Here is a 20262-nt window from a genome sequence, read left to right on the forward strand (position 1 = left end):
TCAAGAAAAGAATTCTAACCTATACTTTCTAGTTCATGGGTAAACAATTTTCCCAAGGGACCACATGAGAAACTGGGACTGTTGTGGAGGCCCAAATCAATAGGCTGAACTTAATTCTGCCACCCGCGCCCAGCCACTCTTCTTCTGCCATAGGCACAAAAAGTGCTTCCTCTCATTAGCTGACTAAAGGAATGCACACAAGCTTCTTTTCCTCTCACCTGTGTTGCATTTATGTAAATGTGATGTTCTAACTTCCAATTCACCTCACATGGACTGGACAGGGACAGCCAAAGAGTGGGACGTGGCCTGGAAATGCCTAGGTCTGTTTCTAGACTAACAGTTTCTTTTTGAGGTAGATTATGGTTTAGAAATGGTGTACAGGGACATAATGATTCAATCCAATTCCACAGCCTGGTTCCAATAATATTCTATGAGATATTTCCAGAAATCTCCTATTTAGCTTTTTGTCTACAGCAACTACTAGTAATATGCTGCCTCTGATGAGTCTTCAATTTAGCTATTGTGGATTAAAATGCCCATTGATGAAAACTTTGTTCCATGAAAATACCCCTGATTTTTGAGGACCACCTCATCTATGTCAGACTTGGGGGACCAAGCAATTTTAGGAATGTGCAGCCATGTGATGTTTTGTCCTACTTCTGTGATTTTATCCTAGCTAGATAACTTCAGACTTTGGCATTCTGAAGACTGACTCTGAAAGGAAATTATCTGCATGTTGAATTTTCTGTTGCTGTAAGCCTAGTATGATTAGGATCCCTGACTGCAAGGAAGATTCAAGTGTACTGTGCTGCCATCAAAATTCTTGCACCAGTCTTCTTGTTCAACATGAGAAGGGCTCATGCTATGGCTGGGTGAGATGTAAGGAAATAAAAAGTGGGTCTTGAATACAGGATATAATTCCTCCCGCCATGAAGACTTTGCAATGGTCTTATTTGAACTATGCAAGTGTGTTATTTAGCTGATGTTCTCAAGGACTGGATCTATCAAAGTCCAATCCTTGGAAACCAGTTGTTACATTCTTCTTCCAAGGAAGAGACATATTTTTACCAGGCTCAGAATTCACAATCTTCAGAAGAAGACCTGAGTTGCACACCTTCCATGTACTTCTGCCAGCTGTATCCCGTATTCATACAGTGATACCTTCCATTATCTGTGTTGCTGCAGCTTGGAAACAAAGCTAATACAGTTTCTTACTAGGCAAAATTACTAGACTGGCCAAGCTGGAGAAGAAAGAAAAACAAAGGTCATTTAAATGCACATTTCTGCAATCATCTACCCTTTAATTGCACATTTGTTAATGGAAATGCCATTTATAGATTTTTTTTTCCTAATTTAATGCATTGATGTTCATAATAGTTTTTGAATATTTACATTTTAGAATATATTCTGTATTACTTCCTCTGAAAGGACTTTTAAAAAGTAGGATAAAAAGAATATTGATGCTTTTGAACTTTGATGTTGGAGGAAGACTCCTGAGAATACAATGGACAGCCAAGAAAAAGAAAGGATTATCAAACAAATCAATCCAGAGTTCTTACCTAAAGCACAAGTGATCAGGCTCAAATTATCATTCTTTGAACAAAGTATGGTAAGACCTAATATTCTGGAGTTATCTGTAATGCTGGGAAAGGTCGAAGGAAAGAGAAGAAGAAGGAGACCATCAACAAGGTGAATGAATTAAATTATAGCAGCAACAGATAGGCTGTTGAAAGACTTGAGGGACCAGGTGATAGACAGATGTTCTTGGAGAATAGATGATAGATAGATAGATGATAGATAGATAGATAGATAGATAGATAGATAGATAGATAGATAGATAGATAGATAAAGATTCATTAAGAGTTGACACTAACAATGGCACATAATCATTTTATTTGTATCAAGAAATGGCTAGCAGACACAGAATTTGGAGAATTGCACATTTTGAAGGATAACTATAATTTTGGTTCAATAGCAATAGTATTTACAGTTATATACCGCTTCACAGTGTTTTACAGCCCTTTCTAAGTGGTTTACAGAGTCAGCATATTACCCCAACAATCTGGGTCCTCATTCTACTGAACTCGGAAAGATGGAAGGCTGAGTCAACCTTGTGCCAGTCAAGATTGAACTCTTGGCAGTGGGCAGAGTCAGCCTACAATACTGCATTCTAACCAATCCACCATCACAGCTCCTGAAATTTTGATTCCAAAATATAACATTAGGTAAAACTGCAGTCCAAATGCAAACAAAATATTTTTCTCTATTTCTAGTGTAGAATGATGATGATGATGATGATGATGATGATGATGATGATGATGATGGCGATGACAACGACGACTATGTGCCATGGTCCAATATTCCATCAATTCCTATTAGTCCTCTAACTTTCCAATAACCAAAGTACTGATCTAACTTTATCTTTCAGTATTAAAAACTCTTAGAAATGGACAATATCTTCTAGAGTATCTTGGATGTTGACATCTTTTCTGTACAGAACAATCTTTGTCTGATTTTCTTTGATCAAGTACTATTTGTCTATCAGTGTCTTTTATCTTACCAATTTGAGGTTAAAACTTCCTACTGAGTTCAGATATTTTTGGAAAACTTTCTTTGTTTGTCTGTGTCCTGTAATGCTGCTATTTGTGTTTTCTAACAGCTCTCTGAAATTCTTTGTTCCTTCCTGAGATACTTGTGTTTCTTTTAAAGTGATTCCTGATATTTGAAAATGATGGGAATTTGCTTAAATTGAGCCAGTTTTGTGTTGCACCTACAGGCTAGAATCAGGAGATTGTAAGTTCTAGTTCTGCCTTAGACATGAAGCTAGCTGGGTGACCTTGGGCCAATTACTACCTCTCAGCCGTTGGAAGCAGGCAATGGAAACCATTTTTGAAATCTTGCCAAGAAAAAAGACACAAAAAAGTCAAGGTTCTTCAAACTTGGCCCTTTTATGACTTGTGGACTTCAACTTCCAGAATTCCTTAGCCAGGCACGCTGGCTGAGGAATTCTGGGAGTTGAAGTCCACAAGTCATAAAAGGGCCAAGTTTGAAGACCCCTGAAATAAGTGCTCAAACTGATTCCTTTTGTCCTTTAGCTTAACCTGGAACTTGCATACAAACTGTCTGTAATCCATCCACAGTGAGCCAGTTCTTCTACATCTTTGTACCATAATAAAGCTGATGTGATTTCTGGCAATTCCATCTGGTGACGTCCATACATGCAACCTTCGTTTCAGTTGTTTAAAGACAGTGTTAGCAATGAAGAAATTGTTGGTTGACAGAAATTAATAAGTCGTAGTTCATTCCAACTACATTTGTCTCCTTAATATTAGAAATATATTTCCAATGGCAATATTTAACATGCTAGCTGCAAACAAGGAGCCTATCTTGTTTGGATTTTTGTCAATCTCAGACTGAATGCGACCATAAAACTCATGAAGCTCCTCTTCTTCTATATCAGTAGTTGGAGCAGAAACTTGGATTATTTACTTATTTATTTGTATCCTGCCTTTATTATTTTTACAAATAACTCAAGGCGATGAACATATCTAACCCCTTCCTACCACTACTTTCTCCACAACAATAACCCTGTGAGGTGAGCTGGGCTGAGAAAGAGTGACTGGCCCAAAGTCACCCAGTGGGCTTTCGTGGCTAAGGCAGGACTCGAACACACAGTCTCTTACTTTCTAGCCTGGCGCCTTAAGCACTAGATCAAACTTTGTAATTGCTCTAGTAAAAGATTATCCATGAAGTGTAATTGATATTATTTAGTTATGAATTGCAGTGTATCCTTGCTCTACCCTTCCTAGGAAAGCAGCACCCTTCAGCCTTTGTTTTTCATATCTTGAGTAATACTAAGGATACAGGAGACATTACATTGGTGAAGGATGCAGTAGTTCCCTGTCGAAAATTATTCCAAATAATCTTTGCTTTAGATGAGGGAAGAAAACTCATTTGTCAATCTCCAAGGGGGACCTATGGCTTACAATTTTTATAAATGCTTATCATTTCCCTGCTCTGCTTATCTTATTTTCTTTTCTTGATCAAAGGCAAAAATAAGCTTTACTCTTTCCTTCCAGAAAAATCCCTTGCAAGCCCTTAATCATTTTAGATGCCCTTTTCTTTTCCAGTTTCTCATTAAAGATATGGTGACCATAAAGTACAGTCTTCCAAGCCTGGCTATACTTTCACTTTATATAATGGCATTGATGCTTGCAATTTTGTATTCAATCACTTTCTTAATAACTCCAAGCTCTGAACATTCCCCCCTTTTAGGGCTGTAGCCTGCTAAGAACATCTAGCTGAGATAAGTTTCATAGGTAGTTACAACCAATTTAAAATCCATCACTGGATGTGAGAAGGTAAAATTATTGTTGTTTTGTCCATCTGTGAGTCACTTAGCATTTTTCTCCTGCTAAATCTTATTTGTCATTTTATTGAGCAGTCACCCACATTTGGAGGGATCCTGTAAGAGTCTGAACAAGCAACCTAGATTTTATTTTTCTAGCTAATTTGTCATCAGTAACCATCTGGCTAAATGATATTACTGTGCTTTTTTAAATAATAACGTCCTGTTCTATACTTCTTAAATATATGCATTTATCCCATTTCATTATTGTAGAAGATAAAGAAATCCTCCTATTTTCAATCTAGTTCTGGTTTGTATATGGTCTGTTTTTTTTCTAATTCTGCCTCAATTTGTGTTATAAATATACTGATTATGTGCCATCAAGTTATATTTAATGTGTTAGATAGATATTTTCCAAGAAGCAATGGATAGAAGGTGAGAAGCAACCTAGAACTAAGGAGAAATTTCCTGACAGTTAGAACAATTAATCAGTGGAACAGATTGCCTTTAGAAGTTGTGCGTACTCCAGTATTGGAGGTTTTTAAGAAAAGATTGGACAAACATTTCACTGAAATAGTATAGGGTCTCCTGCTTGAGCTGGGGATTGAACTAGAAGACCTCCAAGGTCCCTTCCAACTCTGTTATTCTGTTGTTCTATTATGATGATCTGTCCCTAACTTGGTCCTTCAGGTTTTCCAAGGATGTGTCCATGCCCACCGTAACTGAGTCCATCCATCTTCTGCTGCTGTTCTCTTCTTCTCTTTCCTTTCACCTTTCCTAGCGTTAGAGCCTCTCCATAGAATTAGGTCTTTAACTGTCCAAAGTCAGTTAATTTGAGCCTGGTCATATATGTCTTGAATGAGAACTCTGGGTCTATTGTGAATGTGTGTATTTTTACATATCTATATATTTGTAAATATTGTACACCAAAGTATATATTTTTAAATAGAGTGTATCCTAAAATATGCATTTCATTCAATTTAGTCACTTGCATTTGTTGAATCAAGACCTGTTTCCTAAAAGCCCTCAAGAATAACTGGATGCCTTTGTGTATCAGGAAAAAAATGGACCAAACAAAATCCAGAAGCTTTTGTAAAGAACAATACTGTGAGGTAGGCAAGGCTGACAATGAGCATTCAACTTCACTCAGTAAAGTAATACAGAAAGCCTGAATTACAGAATGTAAACTACTGAGGTTTATACTGTAATGGGAGAAAAAATCTAAGGGTATAGTACAGATAATTAATTTATAGAACTACACATAATTAATTTATAAACTAATTTATAGAATTTATAGGCCAGAAATAGAGGGAGACAGCACAAATTCACAAAGGAAGGGGAAAAAACTGTCAGTAGCTCTGGACTATTGATTTTGGGGTGAAACATCAGCCTTCAATATAATATACGAGGGGGGAAAATGAAAGAAGGATGTTACCACTTTTGTATTCTAAAAACCAATTGTGCATAAATGTTGGTATCAAAATAAATATCTAAAAAGGATGTTCCCCAGAACATGATGAATAATTCTTTAGTAGTTCAATTTTTAAACAGCAATCTTATCATTTCTCCCTTGTAGCAGACTTACGTTTTAACAACAGCAACAATGACACCTTAATTCAACAGCTTTTGTAACTGTGCATTTAGAATAATCAAAGCCTTTATCTGGCTGATCCCTCCTGAATCTGAGCAATTTTGTGCTCCTGCAAGAGGAAATGTAGTCTGCACCTAATTTTGCAGACTAAAAAAAATGCAAACAGCCTTTGCATCTTTTTTTAAGTTAGAGAATTTTAATTATTTATGCCATTTCTGTGTCATCTTGTCCCCAAGAAATCAGGCTGCAGATAATTTTTCACTCCACTCCACGCACATTGTAACAACTTGTGAGATGGGCCAGGCTGTCAAGTATTGTCTGGCCTAAGGTCACTCTTTGAGCTTCATTTCTAAGTGGGAATTTGAACTCTGCCCCCTCCCTCTTCTCCCTCTCCAGAACTTGCCTGACATGTCATCTACATCTACTGCATGATAACTAGGCAAATCCATCCTCCAATCCCCAAAGCATCAAAAGAGGACCAGGTTTAGCAACTTTGCACTTCTTCCCAGCAGCTTTTCGATCATGTTTTGGCAAGCCAAAGTAACTTTTAGGACCACCACCTTCTGTTTCTGAACTGCCATCTCGTTGCAGGGGAAAACAGCAGCAATGCCAATGTCCATCCCACATAGACAACGGCAGGAAGTCTTCTACTGCTCACCTGGCTACCAGTCTGAGTACACACTCTTCCATACCACCCGAATCATCAAGTACGTCTTTTTGGATGGAAGCCAGAACATTTTCCCATTGTCTCAGGCCTCATCTGGCTTTGAGTCTCAACTTGGCTATGTGGAGTCTAGTAAGGGCTATTACTATCCACTTGTCATTCCAGACCACAGCTTGGCCAGTTCTTTTTGGCCACCGGACCTTGGGCGTCTTCCCATTTTCATCACTCTCTCCAGGTGCCAGGAGAAGCCAAGTGCTGGCTGGGGGCGGCCTCTTTTTTCTCGGGATCGGTTGCCTGTGTTCCGGCAGTTGTGTGGAGAAGGGGTGCTGTTAACATCCCATAACCATGAGAATAAAGTGGGTCTGAAACCAAGCAAGGATGAATTGGAAAAAACTGAGGATGCAAAGGCACAGGAACTAGGAGGAAATATAGATGGAGAGGAGGAGGAAGAAGAACAGGAAGATGAAGAGGAGGAAGAGGGGGAGGAAAAGGAGGATAGAAGCTGCATGCTCCAGAATAACTGCTCAGGAAAGGGGAGCTAAGTTCCAAGGGGCTTTTTTTTCCAAATTCACAATAAAATCTGGGGTGCCAAATTACTTTCCCCTCCTCTATAATTTTTGAATCTGTGCATCCCTGCAGGATGTTGCTTTCTGCATTACAGGAAAGCTGGAGAGGAGCAGATTCAGGAACTTTCTCAGTTCCTTTAAATTGTATGATTCTATAAGATTTACATTTCCAAAACTACAGTCACGTTATCATCCACCCTTATTCACACGTGATGCTTATATAGACTGATTGTACAGAAGAACAGGGCTCCCAGTAAATTCTTTCACTCACAGCCATGGCAGGTAGTGAGAAGAATTGGATTGCTTAGGTGAGAAAAATGGAACTATGCATGGGCTCTCAAATGTGAAGGATTAGTAATGAGAAAAGACTCGGGGATTAGAACAATTAGGTGAATTAGAATAATTTCATTAGAATAATCAAAGACACAAATGCATACATTAAACCTTGGATGAGACTGGCAGCTACTTACTTAAAGCTCTAGAAAAGAATGAGAGGACAGGAACTGAATGTAAAATTTGAAGCTGGAGAGAAAACAGTCCTTCAAATGCCTTAATTCAAATCCATAAACTTGAGTCAAAGCACAGCAATTAATTCCCACATTATCAGAGGCAATGGGGCTAACTGTTCTGTACCAGCCTGCTACCGGCCCTGCAGAAAAGGCAGGGACAACCCCTTTTACAAGAAGGCAAGAGGCTGGAATTACACCTGCCAAATTTATTGCTACAAAAACAAATAGAACAAAACACGAACCATGAAACAGGAGCTTTTCAAGCGGTTGCCTTCAGCAAACCAGCCCTCCCACACATTCCCCCTTAAATACAGTTCAGGGTGTGGCTTCTCTCTGCCTCCTTCCAAGGAGCCCCATTGCCTTCCTCTGTTTACTCCTGATTGACTGCCTCCTGCGTCGGGCGTCCTTGAACAGGGCCAGCTGTGGGTCATCTTCATCCATGCTGTCAGGCTCACACAGCTGGGTCTGCGTCGTGACCAGGTGAGAGGGGCCTGGCTGAGGGCTCTCATCAAGCTGTACAATCCCCTCAGCAAGCTCTTCAACACCCCCCTCCTCCTCCTCCTCTGAGTCGTCCGACCCAACTGCCGAACCCACAGGCTGACCCTGAATCACAACACTAACTTACTTGAGCAGGGTTGAGCTGCTTAAAAAGAGGTTAGAGATAAAGGGAAGAAATAGACACAGGAGGAGCAAAAAGGAAACTGGAGATGCAAATGAGTCCTTCGGGAAAGGGCAGTATACAAATCCAATTAATAATAATAATGAAATGTTATCTGCTGCAATGTTGGTGGGCAGGAAGCGGGCAGAGACAACTGCCTGTGTTACAGAAGGAATCAGGTCCTCTGGGCTGGGCTGTGGAGCTGACATAACAATACCAATAGCACTTAGAGTTATATACCACTTCATAGTGCTTTACAGCCCTCTCTAGGAGTGAGCATATTGCCCAACAATCTGGGTCCTCATTTTATCAACCTCGGAAGGATGGAAGGCTGAGTCAACTTTGAGGCAGTCAGGATTGAACTCCTTGGCTGTGAACAGAGTCAGCCTGCAATACTGCATTCTAACCACTGCGCCACCATGTTGGATCCCCTTTAGTGAATCCATAATGAAGAATTATACATTATACAATTATACATTGATGAGAGCCAGTTTGATGTAGAGGTTGAAGATCCTGGATGAGGAGCAGGGAAATCTAAATCAGGCATGACGTTTGGATGACTTGGGCTAATCTCTCTTTCTCAGGCTGCTGAGAGGATGTCAAAAACTGAACAGAGTTATCCATATAGTCACCAAGACCCGAGACTGACTTGAAGGATCATAGCGGTAGAGTAAAATTATTGGATCTCTTCTTAAAACTGGGAAGAGATGGATCCAATTACCAGAGAGGTAGTGGGTTCCCCTCACTAGATGTATTTAAGTGCAGACAGCAACAGAAAATCTAGAATGCTTTAATATGGGTTACTGAATAGAGGGTTAGACATGAGGGCTTAAAAGGTTTCCTTCAACTGCATAAATCAATAATTGTTTTGCTTAAATATCTTAGCTTTTGGAAACTGGTGGTTGTTTTGCTCCAGAATAAAAGGAAGACAATCCTGTGGACATTAATTGGTTTATCGTAACTAGTGGAAAGATAATTGAAAAGAAAGAGGGTTTTTGGTGCCATCTATGTTCAGTTGCTGCATTTTTTAATCTCAGAGACTTTCCTGTAACTAATTTTGAGGGAAAGGAAGTATGGAGTATAAAATGCTCCTTATCTATCAATTAGATACTCAGGTCAGTAAGAGATAATGGAGCTATCAGAATTCTGGCATGTATGATTGTTGGGGTAGAAGTGGGTGGGTGATCTGCAGTCAAACCATACCATGTTCTGGGCAAGTAGTTCTCATTAAAAAAAAGTTTACCCAAAAAAGTTCGAAAGGCTGGATTAACCTCTTATTCATCAAAGCATGATATTCTCAAAAAAAAGAAAAGAAATTATGACAAACCCTGTAATTGCTTTGCATTTTTCTTTCCCATCCAACCTGGCCTCCCCATGACATTTGCCCAAAAATGTCACTCTTCTCCTTCTATACTACCTTTTGCTCCTAAGACTCTGGAAGTTTCTTGCAGTACTTAGAGCCTGCACTTGTTTGCTCTACACATCCTGATTATTGTTGTGTATTATTGTTGTTATTTTATTCAGCATTCTTGCCATGGTGACTCTGGATGCAGACCAAACTTTGCAAACAATAATATAAATCATAACACCAAACAAATCACACACATAAGGAAAACAAAAAATATGGCAACTAAGGGTAAAACCTCCAGAATAATAACAAGCCACCTAGGTTCCACTGTCTTCTGGACCTTGGTAACTGAGCATACAAGCAAGGACAACACTCATCTTTGCTTAACACTTTTCTGAATGATGAACCTTTCTCCAAACCTTTCATTTATTCTCCTAAATAATTTATTTCCAATTTATATTCTTCTTGCTGCATTCAGCAAACAAATTTGAACTCCAAACGTATCCATCTCTTTAGGCTAATTGCAATCACTGTTTGCAATCAACTATTTTCCAAGAATGTTTTCACAACCACTAGTACCAAGCTATGTTTCTCCATTCTGCATTGCTACATTTGATTCTTTCCTTCATGAAGAACTTTGCATTTATCTTTGTTCTTTTACATTGTGTTACTTTCAGTCCATTTTTTCTGACCTATCATGATTGTTTTCAATTTCCTTTTGGTCTGCTGGAGTATTTGCTATCCCATCCAAGTTTGTGTCATTTTCATATTTGATAAGCATTTCTTTTATCTCACCCGAAACAGAAATATGAACACTGGGAAGTATTGTTCTGAACCATTGGTTATTTCAGTTGATACCTTAGTTCACTTTGATAAGAAATTATTGATGATTTGGTTTGATACAGTTTTTAACTTTCAAATGTGAACCTATTCACATACCATCCATGATATATTTAACAAGTTTGCTAATCAGACTGTCATGGGGTACTCTGTCAAGTGCTTTGTTGAAATTAAGATATGTCTATAGCGGTCTGAAAATTCATTAAGAAAATTGCTAGATTAAAAAAATAAGATAAGGTTAAACTGACAAGACATGCTCTTGACATATTCACACTGATGTCTAGTAATTATCACAAATGTGAGCCACTGAAAGAGAATTAGATTGGATATGACTGTTCACCTTGTAGTGAAAAGAGCATTCCACTTTATAATATGAAAAATATATCATAGCTTTTTGGCAGAAATAGTATAAGTGTCTAACCTAACTCCCAATCCTGGGACCCTGGAGTGAGGGACAGTCAACAGAGAGTCAGAGGAACTCCAATATTTATGGCACATGTTGATACCATTAGGTAAAAGGTAAAGGTTCCCCCGCACATGCGTGCTAGTCGTTGCCAACTCTAGGGGCCGGTGCTCATCTCCGTTTCAAAGCCGAAGAGCCAGCGTGGTCATGTGGCTGGCATGACTAGATGCCAAAGGCACACGGAATGCTGTTACCTTCCCACCATAGTGGTCCCTATTTTTCTACTTGCATTTTTACATGCTTTCGAACTGCTAGGTTGGCAGAAGCTGGGACAAGTAACAGGCGCTCACTCTGTTACATGGCACTTGGGATTCGACCCGCCAAACTGCCGACTTTCTGATCGACAAGCTCAGCATCCTAACCCACGGAGCCACCGTGTCCCTTGATACCATTAGGATACTTACAAATGTGAAAATTTACAATGTCAATCGAATACTGTAGCTTATCAAAGCATTCCAAGGGAAGTGGCACTGGGCAGTTACATAATCTTTATCTTTCTGGTATCTATCTGTTTCGATGTTATTGCCAACATGCATAATGGCAGGAGTGGATTTGCTTGGGGCTCTTTCCTGCAGTCTGCTGGCAGGGAGCCCAGTGGCTCACTGCAAGTTATTTCCGATAAAGTAAACTGTTATTTCTATCTCCAAAATGCTTTGGTTTTGCTTTAATGAGTGTTTTCCTCACAATAAACCCAACTAAAGTCTAACCTGCAAATAGAGGGTAGGATTTATTTATTTAACATATGGCGTATCATACACGGACTAGCAATATAATAGTCCCAAAAAATTTTTTTCATGAGGCAACTGGACTTCCTTGTTTTTCTTTGAAGATGTTTCACTTCTCATCCAAAAAGTTTCTCCAGCTCTGACTGGATAGTGGAGAATGGAAGGATTTATATTCCTTGCAGACAGCTGGTCATTTGCATTCTTTTAGAGAGTCATTGAGGCCATTTGGAGGTTTATCTGTGTCCTCAGATAAGAAGCAAAATGTCTTCAAAGAAAAACAAGAAAGTCCAGTTGCCTCCTGAAAAAGCACCTTTGGGACAAACATGACCTGGATTACTGAGAATCTCCGTAGACAACTAGCAATATAAATTAGCATTTCAACTAGATTAATAGAACCCAATAAAATATAAATGTTAAAAAGATGTCCAAATATCAGTGTCTAGACTCTAGACAATCTAATCATTGAAGCTCAGCATTGCTTTTATTAAAAAAAATAAGATCCTGGGACTGTATATGCCCTCAGCTTACAGAAGGTACAATGTGATCTACTGTTTGATGTCGGACCCCACAGTCACACTGAGGAGAGGATACTATGCCCCATTTATACAGAGAGTCCCAGCAGACACCATGGGAGATGTGAATCCTATTCAGGATTATCCATTTCTGATGTGGTAGTTCAAAGCCTGGCAACTTTTTTGTGTGGCAATTTATATGTCTTCCTATCACTGGACATTCAGCGACCCATTTGGCTTTCCCTTGAGAATTGCTGTTAAAGTTGTTGGGCAGATGTTTTGCAAGTGCCATTGGGAGCTTCCTGAATTTGAGTCTTCCTGCTAATAAATGAGGAAGGTCAACATGCACTGGTTAGGAGTGAGTTGTTCAAAAGTGCTTCTTCCCAAACACTACATAAGGGTTAGACTCAAAGGAAACTCAAAGGGAAGGGGAATATGACGGTGAAAAAAAATCATTGTTGCTGTTATTGAAAATTGCCATGAGGAAGCATATTACTCTTATTTCTCTCCAGACTGTATAAATCTTTCACCTTTTACTAAATATTTCTGTGGAGAGGAACATTTATGATTTTGTACTAGATTTTTGAGGTTGTGGCCCCCACCTTGTGGGCAGTGAGATCTTCCCCCACCCTCCCGGTCTTGTGGAAGACCCTAAAAACTTGGCTTTGCCGCTCGGACGGGGCCCCCAATAGGAGTCTGCTACATTGAGGGTGGCTGACAGGGTTGACAAGATTCTAATCCCCAGACTGCCCATCACCTTGGCTTTTAATTTTTAACTTTTCTATTCAATTTTTCATATTTTAATTGTTTTAGCACTTTTTATTACATTATATGTCACATAGGGTCACTGTATCAGTATGACAAGCAACATGGACATTTAATACATAAATAATAAATATTAAATATATCAATTTAACCAGATCAATTTAGAACCTCACAGATGCATATACTACATAAATGAAGCTTGGTTAGGATTAGATTTTGCATTTTGCAGAGTAGTGGTGAATCCAGCTGTTCAGTTTGCTCGTATCAATATATTGTGAGGATCCCAAAAATGGATTAATTTAATTTTAATTTAATTTAATTTATTGAGATTTATATACCGCCCTTCTCCCAAAGGGACTCAGGGCGGTTTACAGGGCATAAATATAAATAACAATATAAACATTACAAACATTAAAAAACAATTAAATCAGTGCCCAAGTTAAAACAAGAATAAAACAAGCCAATAAAAACCCATGTACCCCCATCAGGCTAGACCCGCTAGTTCAAATAAATGGGTCTTCAACCCGCGACGGAAGGATCGGAGGTCTGATGTCGTCCGGAGCTCCACCGGCAGTTGGTTCCACAAAGCCGGGGCACCCACAGAGAAGGCCCTCCCCCTGGGGGCCACCAGTCGACACTCCCTGACAGGAGGCACCCTGAGGAGGCCCTCTCTGTGGGCGCGCACAGGGCGGAGGGGAATCGACGCCGGCAGCAGGTGGTCCTCGAGGTATCGCGGACCCATGCCATGTAGGGACTTAAAGATCATAACCAAAACCTTGAACCTTACCCGGAAGACAACCGGTAACCAATGTAGCTCACGGAGCAAAGGTGTAACATGGGAGTACCGGGAAACTCCCAAGACAACTCTCGCGGCCGCATTCTGTACCAGTTGGAGCCTCCGAGTAGTCTTCAAGGGAAGTCCCATGTAGAGAGCATTACAGTAGTCTAGGCGAGAGGTCACGAGCGCATGAGTAACCGTACATAAGGCCTCCCGGTCCAGATAGGGCCGCAACTGGCGCACCAGGCGAACCTGGGCAAAAGCCCCCCTAGTCACGGCCACTATGTGATCCTCCAAAGTGAGTCGTGAATCTAGGAGGACTCCCAAGTTGCGAGCCCTATCCACAGGGGGTAAAAGCTCACCCCCCATAGAAAGAGATGGAACATCCCAAGTGTCCCGGGGAGACGGAATGCACAGCCACTCAGTCTTGTCAGGGTTGAGTTGAAGTCTGTTCCTCCCCATCCAGACCCGAACCGCCTCCAGGCAACGGGACATCACAGCGAGGGCATCACTGGGGTGGTTTGGGGTCGAAATAAAAAGTTGGGTATCATCAGCATATTGATGATACCCAACTCCAAAACCACGAATGATCTCACCCAGCAGTTTCATATAGATGTTGAACAGGAGAGGCGAGAGGACCGACCCCTGAGGAACTCCACAAGCGAGAGTCCTAGGGGTCGACCTCTGCCCCCCTGCCAACACCGACTGCGAGCGTCCCAGGAGATAGGAGGAGAACCACTGAAAAACCGTGCCTCCCACTCCCAATCCCCTGAGACGCTGCAGCAGGATACCATGGTCGATGGTATCGAAAGCCGCCGAGAGGTCTAATAGGACTAGGACAGAGGAATATCCCCTATCCCGAGCCCTCCAGAGATCATTCACCAGTAACCAGGTGAAGCCGTGCTAGATGACTTTCAACTGGGTGAACTATTAAGATATAGCTTAGTAGTAAAGCAATTGCTTTGGTTAATGAGAACCAGTTGATGTCATGGATAAGATGCTGGCCTAGAAACCAGGAGACAGTGAGTTCTAGTTCTGCCTTAGGCATGAAAACTGGCCGGACAGAGTGACCTTGGGCCAGTCACTCACTCTCAGCCCAACCTACCTCACAAGATTGTTGTTATGGGGAAAATAGCAAGAGGAATGAGTATTAGCTATGTTCGCTGCCCCAAGTTACTTATAAAGTAATAAAACTAGGATAGATATCTAATAAATAAATAACAGAGCTGAAAAACCCTGGCCTGAAATTCTAAAGAACAATTAAACCACTATTTATTTTTACTTCTTTTCTTCCACATTAATTGCTGGTTCAGAAAATAATTTCTTTCCAAAACAATCCTTGTTGCTTTGATTATTTAGCTTCAGAGATACCTGGAAACATTGTTGAAATAAGGTATTAGAGAGCTCAGCTTGGATATACCTGAGAGTTTCACCAGAGGTAACATTATTTGTGGATTAAAGTCTTTGCAAACTATTTACTTGCTTTTTAAAGGAGAAGAAATTGTGTGAGTTTTTTTAAAAAAAAATAATAATGACTACCACAGATCGAAAAGAAAGTTGCCTTTGCTCCTGACAGATTTGGAAAATTGGTAGTTGTATTAAATTGGCACAGATTTTACAGATAATTTCAATCCAGTATCTTTTTGAGCCACTTATCTATGCTTGATGGTATTTTTAGATTGTTAAATGTGAACTGAATATATTTTATATACATTTTATATAATACTTAGTGATAGGGTTGGATGAAACATTCTTATATCATGTCAATTTTGCGCATATTTAAACTTAAGTCTGTTCCATTCAGTTTCTGCCTAATGTAAGTCTATGCTGTAATTTATTTCACATGCAGTTTTTGTTAATAAGAAAATGTTTCTTTTACCAGTTTGGATTAGTTTATGCTAATAGGCACATTTGGGGTAATGACTTTACTAAAATCTTTTAGTAAAATTTGTGCTTAGAGCTACGTATTCAGATACATACATTCTGTCAGAAAGCTAGCTATTTTCTGGTCCTCCTATTAGATTGGAAATGTGAGTTGGGTCAGCTTGCATAAAGATTGTGGACCAGAACCCCCTCCTTCCCAACATTCCTTAGAAATACCCATTGCTGCAAATTTCCTCTTCATTTAGGTGTTCCAGTTTTGATCCATGGAAGTTGTAAATGACTTCCAATCAAAGTAAACTTTTTTTCTCATATAAACCTGCTTTCATCTATTCAGAAACATCTTTGGTACATCTAGTGTATTTTTTTGGTTGTTGTTTTTACGACCCTCTAATCCCTTTTATGGGGGTGGAGTCTGGCCAACTGAATGAAGCTAAGCATTTACTGGCCAGATGCCCTTCCTGACGCCTACGTGAAGTTCACAGCAGATATTTTCTCTTTGAACCCTGATAGAGAAACATCTGTCGCTACCTAGGATTGAACTCTCAACCTTCCAAGTGGGAGGCATGCCTCTTCACCTCTAGGACACCGTGCCACTCATATCCTCATCTAGGGTACAATTAAGTTTATTTATCCTTTGCTTCTGGCTACCAATGCATTTTCCTCCATGCTGTTTCTTGCAACAACAAGCTGCTTCAGTTAGGTGCCTTGGAATCTCTTGCAATAAATCAAGAGTCACCAGCAGCCCCTCCAGCTATAAAATGCCACCCCCTCTCTCTGTCATCTTCCACCTGGGATTGCCAGACTTCATCTCTGATAAATACACCAAGTGGCAACAAATCAGGGATCTAGCACATTAAATCAAGCACAATAAGCACTTCTTCAGTCCAAAAATTCCAAGAGTGGCAATTTATTTCAGCTAATTTGATACCCTGAGGAAAGGATACACCACATGCTTGTAATGCAAGCTATTTCTATTAGGAGTATCATTGCCAGTTACAAAGTACCTGCAATTTCTAAAACACTGCATGCCATCTGAAGGATATGAAGCTCTGATTGCAAATTCACAAGCTGACCAATAGTATAAACAAAGAAAGCAGAGAAAATAAGCCCTGCAGAAGCTGTTTCTTGTTTGGCTGATACATGGGACCAACCTGTCTTCTCTTGCCCTGATGCTTCTCTCAAATAGTTGAAGGATGCAATCTTCCGGGGGCCCTAAGTTGCTTGATCTAAGAAAAGCCAGTGGATTCTTCAGTTCAACAGTGTAGATTCCGAACAGTAGATTCCTGGGAAAGAGTAAAACCAAGAGTTGTTCCTTCTTTGGTGGGTGGTGATCACATTAGTCTTCTACCATGTCCTTTTCCTCATTTTGGATTACTCAAGAGACATGACTTCTTTGAGTAGCCATTTATTTTACTCTCTCTTTGTATTAATAGAGTTAATATATTTATTGCAGAATAATAACAACAACAATGGTAATAAGAATGGGAGTTTCCTGTGCAAGTTCATATACTCAGTCTCATATTTTGAATGAAAATACTGTATTAAAGATGTCTGTTAATTCTACTTGCTCTCCAGGATATAATTGTGTAGCAAAGGGCTCATCCATATGTCCTTCTTACCCTAGCTACACGATGACTTGCTTACTATTTGCTGTAGCCAAGCTGATCCAGCAGGAAAGCAGTGTTTTTCCTTGGAAAATAGATCCATTTTTCCTCTATGGGAATTTTCAGGGAGAAAGATAACCAGCAGTATTCCAATTGTACTGCAGCAAGACTGAACTCCCCCCCCCCCCCATCCAGCCCTAGGGTTCTGTTTTGGTTGCTGGAGAAACCAGAATCTTCTTAGCAACTAAAGTGTTGGTTTTTTTAATTGGTTCAGTGGAATATCAGTTTTGAAGAACATCTTTTACAAAGTTTCCTCTGCCACTACTAAACACCCTGGCAAGATTCCTGCTGCAGTATGAGATGGAAGGAGCAAAGAAGCATGAGTTTGTTTGTTTCTTGTTGTTGTTTTAACCTTTCCTGCTCTTCTCCCCTTCCTACACCTTTCCTTATCTGCATACGTGCTGACAAGCACCGTTTTTAGTCCTAATATCACCAGTAGCATCAGCAGCAGGTCACCACAATAGCTGCGTCAAGTGCAAATCTTTCCAAGGACTGTGGTGAACTACCCCTCACCCAGCAGCTTCTAACATATTTGTGTCAATTCCATATTCTGAATGCAAATATTATATCAATGATGTCTATTAATTCTTACAAGCTGGTTTCTTTATTATTTCACACCTATAGATAAAATCTTGCCAGACTGAGGACTCTACTACCTGCATCTACAATAAACTGTGAACTATTAGGGAGGGACTAATAGAATGAATGACTATCGAATGTCAGCTTTAGAAGGGTTTGCGCAGGAGTAAAATAAAAACAAAATGAATGCTGTGCCTGCTTTGTTTAGTTTAATCTATGAACTGGGTTTAAATAAATTTAAGGAGATAGTTATAAGAGCAGATGTTGTTTATGGATTACAGGCAGTCCTCGACTTACAACAGTTCATTTAGTGACCATTCAAAGTTACAATGGCCCTGAAAAAAAGTGATTTATGACCATTTTTCCCACTTATGACCGTTTCAGCATCCCTATGGTCATGTGATCAAAATTTGGGTGCTTGGCAACAGGTTCATGTTTATGACGGTTGCAGTGTACCGAGGTCATGTGATTACCTTTTGCAACCTTCTGACAAGCAAAGTCAATGGGGAAGCCAGATTCACTTAACAACTGTGTTATTAACTTAAGAATTACAGTGATTCACTTAACAAGTGTGATAAGAAAGGTCGTAAAATGGGACAAAATTCACTTAACAAATGTCTTGCTTAGCAACAGAAATTTGGGGTTCAGTTGTGGCTGTGTCAAGAATTACTTGTATTTACATTTTTAAAACATTTCTTCCCCAACCCGTCTGCTGCAGGGTATCTATGCAGTGTAACCTTAAACAAATATGGATGAGCCTTTTGAAGTGCCTGCTTTGGTGCCCTCCCATCAGCTCTAGTGGCAGGAAGATTGCACGGGACTCCTTATTTTAAGAGAATTTGCTCTTATGGATTCAGGGAGGTAGAAATTCTTGCTCATGTCCTTATATAATGTCCTTTTTATGATACCCCAAGATGTGCTATGATTGCCCCTATCATTTTCAAATACAAGGGTCATGCTGATAAATTTTATGTTTCTTATTTTTAAGGGATGCTAATCCTCAACTCACTTATCAAATATTGTCACCAAGTTATCAACTGCATAAAACTTTACATTGGATATGTCATTTTATTGTCCTATTATTTTTTGCCCTTACCAATAACAAACTGTTGTGTCAAACTATCTTTTTTTTTACTGTAAAGGCTGGTCAAAGACTGTAATAAAGATATATGATTTGATTTGAACATTTCTTTCCCTTGTAAAAGTAAAAACAATCAGTTTTACACCTTTTGTTAATAGCAACCAGAAAATTAGGCCACCTATTTTGCTGTACAGAAAAGCCACATAATATGCTTCCTGCTTTTTCATTTTGTTCTTTTCTCCAGCCTTACAGTAAGTTTGTATTGGGCACCCAACCTCCCTCCCTCCCTCCCTCCCTCCCTTCCTTCCTTCCTTCCTTCCTCTCCTCCCTTCCTCCCCCCTCCCTCTCTTTTTTTCTTTCTTTTGGGAAAGAGTGGGGTTATTATTTAACTGCTTTCAATTTAGAATACCAAGTTTGTTTTATGCTTTTTGACAGGATTATCTAGTTGCCTCTTACAAACTCTGTAAAACGTCTTAACCAGAGTAACCATAAATGGAAATGCTTCTCCAAATCCAGCAGAACATTTTCCTGCAGCACTATTTGGAGGCTGTCCTTGTTTGATGGCAAAAGTTTGACCTTCCATCCAAGTGAAATAATCCTGCTCTCTCTCTCTCTCTCTCTCTCTCTCTCTCTCTCTCTCTCTCTCTCTCTCTCTCTCTCTCTCTCTCTCTCTCTCACACACACACACACACACACACACACACACACACACAGACAGACAAACAGACACACACACACACACACACAGAGAGAGAGAGAGAGAGAGAGAGAGAGACCTTTGACTTCTGCTTGGATGTGGAGGAACAGAGGGTGGGAGGCTCCTGCATTCAGTTAGGTTTGGACCTCTATCCTGCTATTTCTGCAGCCATTTTACCAGGCAGTCCTGGATCAATCCTGTTGGGGACTTAATTGCCAACATATCAGCAGACTGTGTGGGAGACAAGCCCCATCAATCTTATTCGGGGAACATGAACCTTTGATTAAAGGTTATAGGGTTAACTTTCTCCCATTCTCTATGCCATGGTTGGGAGGCAAAAGAGGGATGGAGGGCTTACAACGGCTGAATTTCTTAAGCTTTACACATGGACCTTCTCTCAAATGCCATGGCCCTTCAACCTGATGGAGGTATGTGAGCCATAAAGATGCCTGAGAGCAAACAAGCTCTGAAAAGTGAAGTCAAGCAGGTTAATGGTAGAACGGGAAAAACTCAAGATGAGGCAAGATTTCCTTGACACAATTCTCAGCAATCTTCCAATTCACTCTCCCTCCCTCTTTCTGCCAGCTGAT

The sequence above is a fragment of the Vipera ursinii genome (genome assembly GCF_947247035.1).
Source record: "Vipera ursinii genome assembly, chromosome: 1".
Lineage (NCBI taxonomy): Eukaryota > Metazoa > Chordata > Lepidosauria > Squamata > Viperidae > Vipera > Vipera ursinii.